This window comes from Corylus avellana, unplaced genomic scaffold (genome assembly GCF_965113065.1).
Source record: "Corylus avellana unplaced genomic scaffold, dhCorAvel1.hap1.2 HAP1_SCAFFOLD_174, whole genome shotgun sequence".
In the NCBI taxonomy this organism is placed as follows: Eukaryota; Viridiplantae; Streptophyta; class Magnoliopsida; order Fagales; family Betulaceae; genus Corylus; species Corylus avellana.
Genome location: NW_028290567.1, coordinates 7501 through 25000, shown reverse-complemented (window position 1 = coordinate 25000; position 17500 = coordinate 7501).

Sequence of the window (17500 nt, the reverse complement as noted above, 5' to 3'; positions counted from 1 at the left end):
AGCTCAAAGACGTAAAACGATTATTTGGGAACTGTTTCAAGCAAATGTGCATTCCCCTCTTTTTTGGATAGACTAGACAAACCCCTTTTTTTTTATTTTGATATTCCCGAGCTGATGAAAATCATTTTTTTAAATTGGATTTGGAAAAAGAAGGAATTAAAAATTTCGGATTATACAAAGGAAAAGACAAAAGAAAGTGAGAAAAAAGAGGAGGACAAAAACGAAAAATACAAAAGAGAGAAAAAAATTCGTATAGAAATAGCAGAAGCTTGGGATAGCTTTTTCTTTGCTCAAGTAATAAGAGGTTTTTTATTAGTAATCCAATCAATTTTTAGAAAATATATTCTATTACCTTCATTAATAATAGCTAAAAATATTGTTCGTATATTATTATTTCAATTTCCCGAATGGTCCGAGGATTTAAAGGATTTGAATAAAGAAATCCATGTTAAATGCACCTATAATGGCGTTCAATTATCCGAAAAAGAATTTCCGAAAAACTGGTTAACAGACGGTATTCAGATAAAGATACTATTTCCTTTTCGTCTGAAACCTTGGCACAGATCTAAGTTACGATCCCCTCATAAAGATCCAATTAAAAAGAAAGGGAAAGGACAAAAAAATGATTTTTGTTTTTTAACAGTTTTGGGAATGGAAGCTGAACTGCCTTGTGGTTCTCCCCGAAAACAACTTTCCTTTTTTGAACCCATTTTTAAAGAATTCGAAAAAAGAAATTCAAATTAAAAAAAAAATGTTTTTTAGTTCTAAGAGTTTTAAAAGAAAGAACAAAATTTTTTATAAATGCTACATTTATAAATGTAGCAAAAGCAAAAGAAACAAAAAAATGGGTCCTCAAAAGCATTATATTTCTAAAAAAAATAATAAAAGAATTTTCAAAAAGAAACCAAATTATATTATTTGGATTGAAAAAACTAGGAATATACGAATTGAGTGAAACTAAAAAAGAAAAAGATTCGATAATACATAATAAAATTATTCCCGAATCGTCTATTGAAATTCGATCTATGGATTGGGCAACTTACTCATTGACAGAAAAAAGGATTAAAAATCTAACTAATAGAACAAATACAATCATAAATCAAATAGAAAAAATGAAAAAAGACAAGAAAAGGGAGTTTATAACTCGAGAGATAAATCTTAACCCTAACAAAATAAGTTATGAAGATAAAAGATTAGAATCACCAAAAAATATTTGGCGGATATTAAAAAGAAAAAATATTCGATTACTTCGTAAATCCCATCATTTTTTAAAATTTTTTATTGAAAAGATATCTATGTATATCTTTCTGCGTATCATTAATACCCCTAGAATCAATGCACAGCTTTTTATTGAATTAACAAAAAAAATTATTACTAAATACATTTACAATAATGAAGCAAATCGAGAAAGAATTGATAAAACAAATCAAAGTATAATTAACTTTATTTCAACTATAAAAAGGTCACCTTGTATTAATAAGAATTCACATATTTTTTGGACTTATCTTACTTGTCACAAGCATATGTATTCTACAAATTATCACAAACCCAAGTCAGTAACTTATATAAGTTAAGATCTGTCTTTAAATATTACAGAACATATTTTTTTCTTAAGAATGAAATAAAAGAGTATTTTGTTGGAACGCAAGAAATATTTGATTCCGAATTAAGACAACATAAGAACCTTCGAAATTCTGTAATTAATGAATGGAAAAACTGGCTAAAGGATCATTATCAATATCAATATGATTTATCTCAGATTAGATGGTCACGATTAGTACCGCAAAAATGGCGAAATAGAGTCAATCAATATCAATGCCGTACGGCTAAAAATAAAGATTTAAACAAATGTGATTCATATGAAAAAAACCGATTAATTCATTATGAAAAACAAAATGATTTTGAAATAGATTTATTACTAAATCAAAAAGAAAATTTAAAAAAACAATATAGATATGATCTTTTTTCATATAAATCGATTAATTATGAGGATAAGAAAGACTCATATATTTATGGATTGCCATTACAAGTAAATAATAACCAAGAGATTTCTTATACTTACAATACGCCTAAACACAAACTATTTGATATGCTGGAAGGTATCCTTATCAATAATTATCTAGGAGAAGATGATAGTATAGATAGAAAAAAAGATATGGATCGAAAATATTTTGATTGGAAAATTCTCAATTTTTGTCTTAGAAAGAAGACCGATATTGGGGCCTGGGTCGATATTGATACTGTCACCAACAGAAATAAAAATACTAAGACTAAGACTGGGGTTAATAATTATCAAATAATCGATAAAATTGATAAGAAAAAGAAAGGTCTTTTTTATTTCACGATTCATCAAGATCAAAAAATTAACCCATTCAATCAAAAAAAACCTCTTGTGGATTGGATGGGAATGAATGAAGAAATACTAGGTCGTCCCATATCGAATCTAGAACTTTGGTTATTCCCAGAATTTGTGATACTTTATAATACATATAAGATTAAACCGTGGGTCATACCAATCAAATTACTTCTTTTCAATTTTAATGTAAATAAAAATGTTAAGAAACATAAAAGTATCACTGGAAAGAAAAAAAGCGATATTTTTATATTATCGAATGAAAAAAAGACTTTTGAATTAGAAAATAAAAATCAAGGAGAAAAAGAATTAGCGGACCAAGCAGATCTTGAATCAGCTCTCTCAAACCAAGAAAAAAAAAAGAAAAAGATGTTGAAGAAGATTATACGGGATCAGACATGAAAAAACGTAGAAACAAAAAGCAATACAGGAATAAAATAGAAGCAGAGCTTGAGCTCTTACTAAAAAGGTATTTTAATTTTCAATTGAGATGGAATGATTATTTAAATCAAAGAATCATCAATAACATCAAAGTATATTGTCTCCTGCTTAGAATGACAAATCCAAAGAAATTGTTATATCCGCTATTCAAAGGGACGAAATTAATCTGGATATTATGACAGTCCATAAGGATTTACCTCTTACAGAAGTGATGAAAAGGGGAATATTGATTATCGAACCAGTTCGTCTGTCTGTAAAAAATGATGGAAAATTTATTATATATCAAACCATAGGTATTTCATTGGTTCATAAGAGTAAGCATCAAATTAATCAAAGATACCTAGTTGATAAAAATAAGAAGAATTTTTATGAATCCATTGCAATACATCAAAAAATGAATGGAAATAGAGACAAAAATCATTATGATTTGCTTGTTCTTGAAAATATTTTATCCCCGAGGCATCGTAGAGAATTGAGAATTCTAATTTTTTTCAATTCTAGGAATAGAAACAATATCCATAGAAATACAGTATTTTGCAATGGATGCAATGGAAATAAGGTAACAAATTTCGATCAAGTTTTGTTGAATAAAAGAAAAAATCTTGATAGAGGTAAAAATAAACTAATTAAATTAAAGTTCTTTCTTTGGCCCAATTATCGATTAGAAGATTTAGCTTGTATGAATCGCTATTGGTTTGATACCAATAATGGCAGTCGTTTCAGTATGACAAGGATTCGTATGTATCCGCGATTGAAAAGTCATTATATTAATTCGATCTAAAATGAATCAACAAAATCTTCTGATTTTTTTTAAGTCTAAATTATTGTTTATTTTTTTTTGTGAGTACAGAAATAGACTATACTTTTGTATAGGATATCCTATCCGAATCCAATTTTTAAAATGGGATTGATTATTGAGTAATAAATTAAGTAATTTTATTTGACAAAATTAAGAATTCTTAACGAAATTAAGATTATTGTGTATATCAAATTCAAATGAGTGGCATTATTATTACTGATCAAGAAATATATATATATATCGATAAAAATATCTCAAAAAAGAGAGGGGCGATTCTATTTATGGTAAAAAATTCATTCATCTCAATTATTTCGCAGAAGAAAAAGAAGAAAACAGGGGATCCGTTGAATTTCCAAGTATTGAGTTTCACCAATAAAAATAAGACGACTTACTTCACATTTGGAATTGCACAGAAAAGACTATTTATCTCAAAGAGGTCTACGTAAAATTCTGGGAAACGTCAACGGCTGCTGTCTTATTTGTCAAAGAAAAATAGAGTACCGTTATAAAAACTTAATTAATAGGTTGGGTATTCGGGAATCAAGAATTCGTAATTTTAATTTTTCGTTAATTTGAAGAGTCATTTTTTAATTATTTGATTTATTAGATCTTGAATTTTGATGAATTTTTTTTTCGTTTTACGCAATTCACGGAAGAATGAATCGAGGAAAAACTTATGAATATACCAGCTACAAGAAAAGATCTCATGATAGTCAATATGGGCCCCCACCACCCGTCAATGCATGGTGTTCTTCGACTCATCGTTACTCTGGACAGTGAAGATGTTATTGACTGTGAACCAATATTGGGTTTATTTACACAGAGGAATGGAAAAAATTGCGGAAAACCGAACAATTGTACAATATCTGCCTTATGTAACTCGTTGGGATTATTTAGCTACTATGTTCACAGAAGCAATAACTGTAAATGGGCCAGAACAGTTAGGAAATATTCAAGTACCTAAAAGAGCCAGTTATATCAGAGTAATTATGTTGGAATTGAGTCGTATAGCTTCTCATCTGTTATGGCTCGGACCCTTTATGGCAGATATTGGTGCACAAACTCCTTTCTTCTATTTTTCAGAGAAAGAGAATTCATATATGATCTATTCGAAGCTGCCACTGGTATGAGAATGATGCATAATTATTTTCGTATCGGAGGGGTAGCGGCTGATCTACCTTATGGCTGGATAGATAAATGTTTGGATTTCTGCCATTATTTTTTTACAGGAGTTACTGAATATCAAAAACTTATTACACGAAATCCTATTTTTTTAGAACGCGTTGAGGGCGTAGGAATTATTGGTAGAGACGAAGTAATAAATTGGGGTTTATCAGGACCAATGCTGCGAGCTTCCGGAATACAATGGGATCTTCGTAAAGTTGATCATTATGAGTGTTACGACGAATTGGATTGGGAAGTCCAATGGCAAAAAGAAGGGGATTCATTAGCTCGTTATTTAGTCCGAATTGGTGAAATGACAGAATCCATAAAAATTATTCAACAGGCTCTAGAAGGAATTCCTGGGGGTCCCTATGAGAATTTAGAAATCCGATACTTTGATAGAGAAAGGTATCCAGAATGGCATGATTTTGAATATCGATTCATTAGTAAAAAACCTTCTCCTATTTTTGAATTGCCGAAACAAGAACTTTATGTGAGAGTCGAAGCCCCAAAGGGCGAATTGGGAATTTTTCTGATAGGGGATCAGAGTGGTTTTCCTTGGAGATGTAAAATTCGCCCGCCGGGTTTTATCAATTTGCAAATTCTTCCTCAGTTAGTTAAAAGAATGAAATTGGCTGATATTATGACAATACTAGGTAGCATAGATATCATTATGGGAGAAGTTGATCGTTGAAATGATAATTGATACAACGGAAATACAAGATATCAATTCTTTTTACAGAGTGGAATCCTTAAAAGAGGTCTATGGAATTATATGGGTGCTTGTTCCTATTTTGACTCTTGTATTGGGAATCACAATAGGCGTACTAGTAATTGTATGGTTAGAAAGAGAAAATTCCGCAGGGCTGCAACAACGTATTGGACCCGAATACGCCGGTCCCTTTGGGAGTTTCTTCAAGCTCTAGCAGATGGGACAAAACTACTTTTCAAAGAGAATCTTCTTCCATCTAGAGGAGATACTCGTTTATTCAGTATCGGACCATCCATAGCAGTCATATCAATTCTACTAAGTTATTCAGTAATTCCTTTTGACTATCGCCTTGTTTTATCCGATCTCAATATCGGGGTTTTTTTTATGGATTGCGGTTTCAAGTATTGCTCCCATTGGACTTCTTATGTCAGGATATGGTTCAAATAATAAATATTCTTTTTAGGTGGTCTACGAGCTGCTGCTCAATCGATTAGTTATGAAATACCATTAACCCTATGTGTATTATCAATAGCTCTACGTGCGATTCGTTGAAACATAAACTTTTCCCTATTCCTTTCTTTCTAGTCGTTATAGAAAAAGAGTTGAAATAAATTGCATAGATATCTTCATTTTTAATTCATTATTTGGATTTTGGATTAATGAATTAAATTATATTAAATTATATAGTTATATGAGTGAAAGAAAACAGCTATATAATATATATTTGCAGTAAAAATTATTGAGTCTCGTCTTCGATGTATAAGAAGAATTAAAGAGTTGAGCATAAATAAACAGAAGAAGAAGAAACCGTTACCCCAAGATTGGTTGATTAGTCATGTCATCCTAGCTTGAAGCGGGTTCAAAAAAAATCAACCCTATTCGGTTTTTTACTAACATTTGTTTGCATTACCATAAAGCGGGGGGTTTAGCAAAAATGAGTGGATGGTTAGAAATGCCAAACTACGCAAAGGATTAGTAATAGTGATTATGTAATTTATCCCAAAGGACATTTACCATAATATAAAAAAGAATACTAATTGGGGCTTTAAGTTAGTAGAAATGATCAGGCAGTACTCCCACGATTCCGATCCAGAGTATACTCCTATCCACCAATTAAAATAAATGACTATCGGAAACGAAATAATCCTTTATTTTGTAAGCTCCCCTTTTTCTTAGAATCCCCATTTTCTTTTTAATAAAAGAAAGAAGAAAAGGAATGAAAAAAAATAGAAAAAATAGAATTACAAAAAAAAAGAGAGATCTTTTTTTTATTCTTTTATTTTTATTCTTTCTTTCCTATATACATAGTCATGGAGATAAAATTAGTGTCATATTCATCAACTAAACTAATAGAATGTCTAATATTTTTCATAATTGAAAACGACGGGTTATTGATATTTCTACAAGCAGTATTTTATTGAAGACTAAAAGTTATTACTTAACAAATAAGAATTTAAATTATTTATTAAATTTATTAAATAAAGGATAAGATCGATTCAGACGTAGTTTTTTTTATTTATTATTATATAACAGACAGAATTTAGCGGTCTAATTCAGGGCCTTTGCTAGATTTGGGAACCTAATTTATCCTATAAATATAGCAAGAAAAATAATACCGACTCGGTCCTTAGATTTATTTATGGCCCCAGGGGAGCCGTATGAGGTGAAAATCTCATGTACGGTTCTGAAATAGCGATGGTAACAGTGATGTTATCACCTACTATGATTATCTAACAGTTTAAGTACAGTTGATATAGTTGAGGCTCAATCAAAATATGGTTTTTGGGATGGAATTTGTGGCGTCAACCTATAGGGTTTATCGTTTTTCTAATTTCTTCCCTAGCAGAATGTGAGAGATTACCTTTTGATTTACCAGAAGCAGAAGAAGAATTAGTAGCAGGTTATCAAACCGAATATTCGGGCATCAAATTTGGTTTATTTTATGTTGCTTCCTATCTAAACCTATTAGTTTCCTTCATTATTTGTAACAGTTCTTTACTTGGGCGGTTGGAATATTTCTATTCCGTACATATTCGTTTCTGATCTTTTTGAAATAAATAAAACACGCTGGGTCTTTGGAACGACAATTGGTATCTTTATTACATTAGCCAAAACTTATTTGTTCTTGTTCATTTCTATCACAACAAGATGGACTTTACCTAGGCTAAGAATAGACCAACTATTAAATCTGGGATGGAAATTTCTTTTACCTATTTCTCCTTGGTAATCTATTATTAACAACTTCTTTCCAACTTCTTTCACTGTAAAGGAATACTATATTCTCAATTTGTGGCTTGTCTCAAACAAGAGAAAGAAACAAACATAAAAATATTCATAGATATTTACAATAGTTCCCTATGGTAACTGGGGTCATGAATTATGGTCAACAAACAGTACGAGCTGCAAGGTACATTGGTCAAAGTTTCATGATTACCCTTATCCCATGCAAATCGTTTACCTGTAACGATTCAATATCCCTATGAAAAATTAATCACATCAGAACGTTTCGCGGGTCGAATACATTTTGAGTTTGATAAATGCATTGCTTGTGAAGTATGTGTTCGTGTATGCCCTATAGATTTACCTGTTGTTGATTGGAAATTGGAAACTAATATTCGAAAGAAACGGTTGCTTAATTACAGTATTGATTTCGGAATCTGTATATTTTGTTGGTAACTGTGTTGAGTATTGTCCAACAAATTGTTTATCAATGACTGAAGAATATGAGCTTTCTACTTATGATCGTCACGAATTGAATTTATAATCAAATTGCCTTGGGTCGTTTACCAATATCAGTAATTGACGATTATACAATTCGAACAATTTTAAATTCACCTAAAAAAAATAAGTAAATAAAAAAAAAGATATATAAGTAAATCCTTTGATTAAAGATAAAGAGTAATTTCCAATTTAGTAAGTTTCCGTTTTGATCGAAATAAATGCCGTTTCTTTTGTTTATTTTGTTTAGTCACTAACTACAAATTTCAACTATTGATTAGTTGTTTGTGCTTTAATTTGGATTGAAAATCTCTGAATATGAATATATCTGTAATCATTTAGAAATCTAAATATAAATATATATAGTTTCGAACACTCTTTAAGATAAAGAATGATATTAGTCCAAGAAACTATACCTACATCAATTCACATTCCTTAGCATTTAGATTAATTCAAATAAGATAAGAACTTTTCAGAAAAAAATTTTTCCTGGTGAGGTCAATAAGGTCATGAAAAAAATTTCGATTTATTTATCTCTTTACATATAATGGATTTGCCCGGACCGATACATGATTTTCTTTTAGTCTTTTGGGATCCAGTCTTATATTAGGAGGTGTAGGAGTAGTATTACTTACCAACCCAATTTATTCTGCTTTTTCGTTGGGACTGGTTCTTGTTTGTATATCTTTATTCTATATTCTATCAAACTCTCATTTTGTAGCTGCCGCACAGCTCCTTATTTACGTGGGGGCCATAAATATTTTAATCATATTTGCTGTCATGTTCATGAATGGTTCAGAATATTACAAAGATTTTAATCTTTGGACCGTTGGAGAGGGGGTTACTTTGTTGGTTTGTACAGGTATTTTTGTTTCACTAATGACTACTATTCTGGATACGTCATGGTACGGGATTATTTGGACTACAAGATCAAACCAGATTATAGAGCAAGATTTGATAAGTAACAGTCAACAAATTGGAATTCATTTATCAACAGATTTTTTTCTTCCATTTGAACTCATTTCGATAATTCTTTTAGCTGCTTTGATAGGTGCAATTGCTGTGGCTCGCCAGTAAGAAATCTTTCGAACTAATCTAATAACCTAAATACAAATTAAACTTTGTTCTGTGTTATCACATCCATTTCCCCTCACTTCAATTTTATTTGAAGATTGTTTATGTATAAAATATAAATAGAAATTCTTTTATTCAATCTATTACCAAACTTTTTATATTCTATCTAGTCAGTTGAACCCATTAAATTGTTTTTTATCTTGAAATAAATCGAAATTGATAAGGAGTTGGTCAATGATGCTCGAACATGTACTTGTTGTGAGTGCCTATTTATTTTCTATCGGTATCTATGGATTGATCACAAGTCGAAATATGGTTAGAGCCCTTATGTGTCTTGAACTTATACTGAATGCAGTTAATATAAATTTTGTAACATTTTCTGATTTTTTTTGATAGTCGCCAATTAAAGGAAATATTTTTTCAATTTTTGTTATAGCTATTGCAGCCGCTGAAGCAGCTATTGGACCAGCTATTGTTTCCGCAATTTATCGTAACAGAAAATCAACTCGTATCAATCAATCAAATTTGTTGAATAAGTAGTATTGTATTAATAAGCAGTATTAATCATATAAATTATAATATTTATATAGTCGAATTAACATGGATGGTACATAATGTATTGATCGTGTTTACAAAAAATGCAATAAATCAAAGGATCTTGGACCTCTCGCATGAGCCGATCCGGAAGCAGATTAATTATAAAAATTCTGGTAAATCATTGATTCATCTGGTGTCTAAATACTAAATATATGTATAATTCATTTACAAGTTTACTAGATCGAAAACATTATGATGTTCAAAAATTTATATATCCAATGTCACATTCAGTAAAGATTTATGATACGTGTATAGGGTGTACTCAATGTGTCCGAGCCTGCCCCACAGATGTATTAGAAATGATACCTTGGGACGGATGTAAAGCTAAACAAATTGCTTCTGCTCCAAGAACAGAAGACTGTGTTGGTTGTAAGAGATGTGAATCCGCCTGTCCAACGGATTACTTGAGTGTTCGAGTTTATTTATGGCATGAAACAACTCGAAGCATGGGCCTAGCTTATTGATTCCTTTCACAAATCCCACCTGAATACATTCATTTTTTTTACCGACAAAAATCCCCCTGCTCGAAAAAATAAAATAAAAAAAAAATAGAATATCTTTTTTCGAGCACGGATTTTTCTGGCCCAAGTGTATCTTGTTTTTACTACGAATTATTTTCCTTGGTTAACAATAGTGGTAGTTTTGCCAATATTCGCGGGTTCTTTAATTTTCTTTCTCCCTCATAGAGGAAATAAGGTAATAAGGGGGTATACTATACTCATATGTGCTCTGGAACTCCTTCTAATAACTTATGCCTTCTATTATCATTTCCAATTGGACGATCGATTAATGCAACTGACGGAGGATTATAAATGGATCAATTTTTTTGATTTTTACTGGAGATTGGGAATAGATGGACTTTCTATAGGACCTATTTTGCTGACAGGATTTATCACCACTTTAGCTACTTTAGCGGCTCGGCCGGTTACTCGAGATTCCCGATTATTCCATTTCCTGATGTTAGCAATGTATAGCGGCCAAATAGGATCATTTTCTTCTCGAGACCTTTTACTCTTTTCATCATGTGGGAGTTAGAATTAATTCCCGTTTATCTACTTCTATCCGTGTGGGGGGGAAAGAAACGTTTGTATTCAGCCACAAAGTTTATTTTGTACACTGCGGGAAGTTCCGTTTTTTTCTTAATGGGAGTTCTGGGTATCGGTTTATATGGTTCCAATGAACCAACATTAAATTTTGAAACATCAGCGAATCAATCTTATCCAGTAGCACTGGAAATAATATTCTATATTGGATTTCTTATTGCTTTTGCTGTCAAATCACCAATTATACCTTTACATACATGGTTACCAGACACCCATGGAGAGGCACATTACAGTACTTGTATGCTTCTAGCCGGAATTTTATTAAAAATGGGAGCGTATGGATTGGTTCGGATTAATATGGAATTATTGCCCCGCGCTCATTCTCTATTTGCTCCCTGGTTGATTATAGTAGGCACAATTCAAATAATCTATGCAGCTTCAGCATCTCCCGGTCAACGTAATTTAAAAAAAAGAATAGCCTATTCCTCCATATCTCATATGGGTTTCATAATTATAGGAATTGGCTCTATAAGTGATATGGGCCTCAATGGAGCCATTTTACAAATAATCTCTCATGGCTTTATTGGCGCTGCACTTTTTTTCTTGGCGGGAACGAGTTTTGATAGAATACGTCTTGTTTATCTCGACGAAATGGGCGGAATGGCGATCCCGGTTCCGAAAATATTCACGACTTTCAGTATCTTATCGATGGCTTCCCTTGCATTACCGGGGATGAGTGGTTTTGTTGCAGAATTAATAGTATTTTTGGGACTAATTACCAGCCAAAAATTTTTTTTAATAACAAAAATACTAATTACATTTGTAATGGCAATTTGGAATGATATTAACTCCTATTTATTCATTATCTATGTTACGCCAAATGTTCTATGGATACAAGTTTTTAATGCTCCAAACTCTTATTTTTTTGATTCTGGACCGCGAGAGTTATTTGTTTCGATCTCTATCCTTTTACCAGTAATAGGTATTGGTATTTATCCGGATTTCGTTTTCTCACTATCAGTTGACAAGGTCGAAGATATTATATCTATCTATTTTTATAGATAATTTTCATGAATAAAATAAAAAATCAAACAGCAATCCTATACTAATGCTATACTATAATAATAAATAAGAAATAATATTAGGATGTTTTAAAAATTCGTTGTACAATTAAAAAAAACAATAAAATAATAAGTATTTTTCTTCTCTTAAGTTTAAGTTAAACTTAAGTTAAAAATAAAAAAATGAATTAGACTTTTAACCAGATTTGTTTGGCCTTTGTAAGAACCTTTTGAATCACTACTTTGATTCAAAAGGTTCTCGAAGGCTTACACAATGTTTTCTTATATATATATGCTGTCCCATGTTTGCTTGTGTTCGTTAGGTCCTTTCTTCAGTTAGACGTTAGTGTAAATGAACCATAACTATGTAGCCCTATTCCTAATAGATTGACCCCAAAATAGCATATCCAAATTATAAGAAATCCCATCGAGGCTACAATTGCGGAATTTACACCTTCAAAATTCTTATTTGTTCGAATAGTAAATAAATCGCGAATATGGTCAAGTAATAAATGCCCAAGTTTCCTTCGGATCCCAATTCCAATATGAGCCCCATGCCTCATTTGCCCATACTGCTCCCGAAAGAATACCTATGGTTAAAAAGAGAAACCCTATACCAATAATACGATAACTCCAATGATCCAATTGTTGAATCAATTGAGATCTATAATAATTCCTAGAAGAGATCAAAGAAATGTTCCATAAAACGTTGTTTCTTTCATTCATGTATTGGATCTCATCAAATGAAATGAATCATTATTCTTTTTCTCAAAAGCCCTTATGACTTTTCGAAATGTAATGACTATAAGAGCTACTGATAATAATGATCCACATAAAAGAGCTGCATAACCCAATACCATCATACTTACGTGCATCATTAACCAATGAGATTGTAGAGCGGGTACTAATATTACGGATTGATGCGTTTCAGTTAAAAAACCAGAAGTAGCAAAGCCTTGGGTAAAAATAACACTTGGCGCGGTTATTGCGCTTAAAATGGTTTATATTTTTTTTAAATACGGAACCATACAAATAATGGACAAACTCCACGAAAGAAAAATGAATGATTCGTATAAATCACTTAAGGGTAAATGTCTCGAATAAATCCAACGAGTAACTAATAATCCTGTTATACAGACAAAAGTAGTTTTTATGCCCTTTTCTGATGAATCATATAGTCCTGCGCTTTCATTAATTAATAAGATTATCAAACGAATTGAAATTACAATTGAAACAACCGAAAAGGATATATGAGTTAATATATGCTCTAAACTTGAAAATATCATAAAAAAATTATAAAATAAATAAAAAAAGGGGGGGGGGGATTCTCAAAATTATAGGAATGGAAATCGGGAATTGAATTTATTATAGGACTTACTCTTTTATAAGATGCCATGCCGCCACTCGGACTCGAACCGAGATGCTCTAGCACTGCTTCCTAAGAGCAGCGTGTCTACCGATTTCACCATAGCGGCTTGTTCGAAATCATAATAACCTATTCTTATTTAATCGTCTAGGTTAAAGTACTCAATCATTCAATATTTTTTAGTTTTATAGGAACATTTCAATTTATGAATAAAGAAATTGATGAATAAAAACTCGTTTAAAAAATAGTGATTTAAAACGTATTTCCAATAATAATCCTTATTTTTTATTATTTGTTTGATTTAATTAATTGGGATTGGGTTGGGTATTGAGCGTATCATATAAAAAAAGAGTTTCGATTTCTATCGTAATTGGACCCTAACTTCAAATTAGAATAACCCGTTAAAAATGAATACTTAATACATATATTGATCTATCTTCCCCAGCCCAAGCAACTATAGGATCCATTTTTTTTTTTTTTTATTTTTGATGACCAAAATTGATACATTTCTCGTATAAAATATCCATTGATAAAAGCTTCTTGTCCCATTTAGGTGGATATTTTATACGAGGTATATAAGGTATATATAAGGATAAGGAGTATATATATATTGATAATTATTGTTTAAAATGATTGTTCAGAAAATTACAAAACAAGTTTGAAACTAAAAAAAATGAGTTTCAACAACTCATTAATTTGAATTTGGATTAAAGATCTTATATTTGTTGTTCTATAAAAAATAGTATATATATATTATATAAATATAATAAATAAATATAAAAAAGACAAAACTTTACTAAAAAGACAGTTGAAACTTTATATCTTGTATTTATTCTTTTTTTTGTCAAACAAAAAAGAATATCATTTTACAAAATTAAGTATTAAGTATACAAAATAATAATTATTTTACATAACATAATGGCAAAACGAATTCAATTTAATATTTATCCATTCAAAACATTAAGGAATGGGAATCATTACTTTTTTTTTTTTATAGTTTTTAAGTATAATTATTATATATAAATTAAAAAATTAGAAACGAAATTCAAAATGAAACTAGACTTTTTTTAGAGTCAGAGATAGATTCAGATTATTCCAGTAATTAGTTATTTATTTCTTATTGTACAAAAAACTTTTTGAATTCCCTGTAGAAAGAGATTTCGCTAACGAAAAAGCTTTCAATGCTACCCAATACCCCTCCATTTTCCAAATATTTTTACGAATTCGTTTTTTTGATATAGAAGTGCGTTTTTTTGGAACTGCCATTAAAAAATTATGATAGAGTATTCATTTCTCTAGTTGGATGTGAAAGACATCTATTGTTCAAAACCAATTGTTCTTTACTTACTATCTAATTATCTATTTATAGTCTAAATTAGACTCTCGTCATAAAAAAAGAAAAAATATAAACCAAAGTGGTTGTTCCTTTATATTGTTTATTGTTTATTTTCATCGTGCTATATTTATACATGTAATAAAATACATCAAAAAGTTTAAGAAACCAACCCTTAATTCCCTTAATTTTTTTTTTAATTGCTTAATTAGTCAAACTCGAAAAAGAGTGCACCTAATTAAAATTTTCAAATTCAAATGAGACTCGCAGTTAATGTGTTAAAGTATACATCATTTTTTTCTAAAGAAAAGTCATTTTATTTTAGTAATTCCTTCAATCAATTCAAAACTGCATTGGTTAATGATTCTGAATAAACGAACTAAAAAAAATAGCTCTTATTTCCTTGAGTTAAGTTATGTATGGACTGTGTCTGTCTTTTATGAATCATATCAAAATAAAATACTCTTTTTGGTGTAATTATTTGTCCTTACCCTCTCCCGAGATTAAAATATTGTTAAAATATTGTATTATGTAAATTGTAATAATAATTGAAATCTTTATTTTTTGTAGCTTCATAAAATCTTACTTAAAAAAAAGAGTAAGTATTTATTTTTCAATAGTAGCTTGGTCATCTCATTTGACCAATTCAAACTTCTTGATTTGAAATATCTTGTTTTGTTTGAAGTATTTGGAAAAAATTTATAATAATTAAGAATATCAAATTTTATTTTAGTTTTATATATTTTAATTTTTTTATTAACTGATTCCTTTCAAAAAAAAAATAAGAGCTGGTGAATCAGAAACAGTTAATTAAAAATAAAAGATTTTTATTTATTTATTTTTATGGAATATACATATCAATATTCATGGATCATACCTTTCATTCCAGTTATAATTCCTATGTTAATAGGAGTGGGACTTCTCCTTTTCCCGAAGGCAACAAAAAATCTTCGCCGCATGTGGGCTTTTCCTAGTGTTTTATTGTTAAGTATAGTTATGATTTTTTCAGCCAATCCGCCTATTCAGCAAATAAATAACAGTTATATCTATCAATATGTATGGTCTTGGACCATCAATAATGACTTTTCTTTAGAGTTCACCTACTTGATCGATCCACTTACTTCTATTATGTCAATCTTAATTACTACTGTTGGAATTATGGTTCTTATTTATAGTGACAATTATATGTCTCATGATCAAGGATATTTGAGATTTTTTGCTTATATGAGTTTTTTCAATACTTCAATGCTGGGATTAGTGACTAGTTCTAATTTGATACAAATTTATATTTTTTGGGAATTAGTTGGAGTCTGTTCTTATCTATTAATAGGTTTTTGGTTCACACGACCGATTGCAGCGAATGCTTGTCAAAAAGCGTTTGTAACTAATCGTGTAGGGGATTTTGGTTTATTATTAGGAATTTTAGGTCTTTATTGGATAACAGGCAGTTTCGAATTTCAGGATTTGTTTGAGATATTCAATAACTTGATTTATAATAATGAAGTTAATTTTTTATTTGTTACTTTGTGTGCCCTCCTATTATTTTCTGGTGCAATTGCTAAATCCGCTCAATTTCCCCTTCAGGTATGGTTACCTGATGCTATGGAAGGACCTACTCCTATTTCAGCTCTTATACATGCTGCTACTATGGTAGCCGCAGGAATTTTTCTTGTAGCTCGGCTTCTTCCTCTTTTCATAGTTATACCTTACATAATGAATATAATAGCTTTGATAGGTATAATAACATTACTATTAGGAGCTACTTTAGCTCTTGCTCAAAAAGATATTAAGAGAAGTTTGGCCTATTCTACAATGTCTCAATTGGGTTATATGATGTTAGCTCTCAGCTCTCGGTATTGGGTCTTATCGAGCTGCTTTATTTCATTTGATTACTCATGCTTATTCGAAAGCATTGTTGTTTTTAGGGTCCGGATCAATCATTCATTCAATGGAAGCGATTGTTGGGTATTCTCCAGATAAAAGTCAGAATATGGTTCTTATGGGTGGTTTAACAAAACATGTGCCGATTACAAAAACTGCTTTTTTTTTAGGTATACTTTCCCTTTGTGGTATTCCACCTCTTGCCTGTTTTTGGTCTAAAGATGAAATTCTTAATGATAGTTGGTTGTATTCACCGATTTTTGCAATAATAGCTTTTTTCACAGCAGGATTAACTGCATTTTATATGTTTCGGATCTATTTACTTACTTTTGAAGGATATTTAAATGTTCATTTTCAAAATTACAGCGGCAAAACAAATAACTCGTTTTATTCAATATCTCTATGGGGTAAAGATATAGAAGGGAAAAAAAGAATTCAAAAAAGATTTCGTTTATTATCTTTATTAACAATGAATAATAATAATGAAAGGATTTCTTTTTTGTTGAAGAAGACGTATCCAATTGATATTAATGTAAGAAAGATGAGGCGGCCCTTTATTACTATTACGCATTTTGGTATTAAGAACACTTTTTTGTATCCCCATGAATCGGATACTACTATGCTATTTCCTATGCTTGTATTAGGCATATTTACTTTGTTCGTTGGGGCCATAGGAATTCCTTTCAATCAACAAGGAATGGATTTGGACATATTATCCAAATTGTTAACTCCAGTTATAATACATCAAAATTCAAATAATTCTGTCGATTGGTATGAATTTGTGACAAATGCAAGTTTTTCATTGAGTATAGCTTATCTCGGGATATTTATAGCGTCTTTTTTATATAAGCCTTTTTATTCATCTTTACAAAATTTGAACTTCCGAAATTCATTTTTTAAAAGTGTTCCTAATAAAATTATTTGGGAAAAAATAATAAATGTGATATATGATTGGTCA